At 38.8% G+C, this 2,727-nt stretch overlaps 1 non-coding gene across 1 annotated transcript; it reads right to left on the minus strand.

Annotated features, from left to right (window-relative positions):
• Nucleotides 1–1,980: 1,980 nt before the first annotated feature.
• On the minus strand, nucleotides 1,981–2,082 carry LOC122479213. The gene has a single exon (XR_006296279.1). It is a non-coding gene; the product is annotated as a U6 spliceosomal RNA (small nuclear RNA).
• Between the last annotated feature and the right edge of the window lie 645 nt (nucleotides 2,083–2,727).

The raw sequence follows: 2,727 nt of genomic DNA on the forward strand, positions 1-2,727 counted from the left end.
CTAGAAAGTGCAAAAGGAAAGGGTCATCTTTGATATCTTAGTTATAATATTACAAGTTAGCAATGGCCTATAACATTATAGGGTCCTTCCTTCCTTCCTTCCTTCCTTCCTCCCTCCCTCCCTCCTTCCCTCCTTTCTCCCCCTCACCTACTCCTCCCTTCCTTTGCTCTTTCCTTCCCTCCCTCTTCTCTTTCTTCTTTCTTTCTTTCTTTAACTGTTACTTTTTGCTAAGTGACCTAGTTATTATCATGTTGGAACTAATCCACTTTTAACTAATTAGAGTAAAGAAAGAAGAGGAGATATGGGGAGAAGGAGTAAGAGTAAGAAGAAGATACTTAGGGTATCTTCTGAAGACATCTGAAGACATTCCTTTCAGGGAGCTGAGCACTCATGATACCCAGACATAATGTAGCTGAATAGTCATGATTCAGGGCTCTACAGGTAAAGCAAGAAAAAGAGAGAGTGGGGCCAGAAATAAGATTTCCAAGTGTCTATTTGAACCAGGCACAGTGACAATTATTTTGCATCATTATCTCCATTTAGTCCTCTTCATGTTACAAGGTGGTAAAGTTCCAAAAGCAAATTCACTCAGAATAATAAATATGCTTCCTTTAACTACATGCATCCAACCTGAAGGGTAGCTCAGTTTGGCATTTTGGCCAAGTAGAGGGTCTTTACTGACCTTTCTTTAGTTCCAGATAACAATTAAGAATCTCTGCCTTTATGAGATTAATAAGCTAATTTGTTTTATCTTTACACAATTGAATAGCAGACATAACCTGATTCACGAGTGAAAAAGGAACGATAAAGTGTATCATTTGTTTCTGTTCTTACAGGACTATTACCCATAACTGATATCACAGCTCTAAGAAAACCACTGGTATAACAAAGTATACCCATATATGGTTCCTGGGGATGAAAACCTTTATTGATACTACTGCTTCTCCTAACCCTGTTACATCTCAGCGAGGCCACTGTCAGCTCTAATTTTGAATATTTCCATACAGATATAATTGAAAATTAAAATACTAATTTCATATAAAGACCTAAACAGTTTAGCCTTTGCTCAACCACTATGTAGACCATTTAATTCAACACAGATTTGGTATTTGAATATTCCAAGATGTTATTGAAAGAGCTAGAGTTTCACAAGACCATTTTCAAAACATTTGGCATAGAGGTTCAAGATAACAATAAATACAAATTTTTTAGGTAATCAGATTCTGAGCACAATTTTTTACATTAACTGTTCTATTGACTCAGCCCGTTTCCTATTAATTTAAGATTTTTTTTTGACATCTCTTGTTTTCTTTGAGTAAAATCTACCTTAGGATAATATTTCTTGGTTGTTTGCTGAGTGTTCAGCCCTAAGAAGTTATTTGTTACCAAAAAAGATGATGAAGAGAAATTCATCCAGTGGAACACATCACAAGACCCTTCTGAGTACCTTTACTTCTAGCATTTAACACCAATTCAGTCCATTTTCATCATTGCTATTCATCAAGTACCTTTTGTGATAACTTGATAGTTTATTTTTTTTTTAATTTTTTTTTTCAACATTTATTTATTTTTGGGACAGAGAGAGACAGAGCATGAACGGGGGAGGGGCAGAGAGAGAGGGAGACACAGAATCGGAAACAGGCTCCAGGCTCTGAGCCATCAGCCCAGAGCCTGACGCGGGGCTTGAACTCACGGACCGCGAGATCGTGACCTGGCTGAAGTCGGACGCTTAACCGACTGCGCCACCCAGGCGCCCCAATAACTTGATAGTTTAAAATTTAATCATTAACAATAATAATATAGGTCATGTACTATGAAGCCTCTTGGATGAAACGGTGAATGAGATAAACACAATTCCTGCTCTCACAGAGCATGGAGTTCAGTGGGCTCAACAATCCCCCCCACTTGAAGATTCTGAATTTCAAAATACGTGGCTCTACATTTTCCTGAGCAATTGTTCACATCTCTCTATCTCTTGGTCTAAATTGGTGACGTTAATTTATGTGTCACCCTTGCACAGGGGCCATGCAAATCTTCTCTGTATCATTCCAATTTTAATATATGTGCTGTCGAAGTGAGCACTAAATTGGTGACATTAAAAGTAGTGTATGTGGGCATCTCTATAGCCTATTATGGACATGAGGGTTGGCAGGTCTGTGAAATAAAGCACAACACATTCATGCAGCAAATGTTTATTGTGTACTAACCATAAACCAGTTGGTGAGGATTACGATCTTGGCAACTGTAGACATATTCTCCGCTCTCCACATTTTAGAAGGATAGAGGGTTAAAAAGTAGGTACTTAAATTGTCATGTGATACAGTATAGGCCCCAAGAACAGGGTTCACTCTCTCTTCTTGTCCTAGGCAGTATAGTAAGTACCATTGGACACAAGCATCCTATCTTACAGCTGCTTACAAAACCCCACTAAGTAATGGTGGCCTTGAAGAACTCAGTGTCCTGTGCAAACTAAATCCATGAGTTACTAGGATTATTCAAAATATCTGTGTTCAATCTTTGTATTCATCTCCACAGGCAAGGCCTTAAGGCCATTTCTGACAGTCTACTCCGCAGAAAATCCAGTCTGCAGATGACACATGGTGGGTACATTCTGTGATAGTCTGGGCTCACCTGCTCACAGATGTTGTGAATGGGCATCACAAGCCCAAAGCAGAGATCTGCTATTACTCTCAAAACATTTCCTGTCATCTGGAAGAAAGTCATTGG

The sequence above is a fragment of the Prionailurus bengalensis genome, chromosome B1 (genome assembly GCF_016509475.1).
Source record: "Prionailurus bengalensis isolate Pbe53 chromosome B1, Fcat_Pben_1.1_paternal_pri, whole genome shotgun sequence".
NCBI lineage: Eukaryota > Metazoa > Chordata > Mammalia > Carnivora > Felidae > Prionailurus > Prionailurus bengalensis.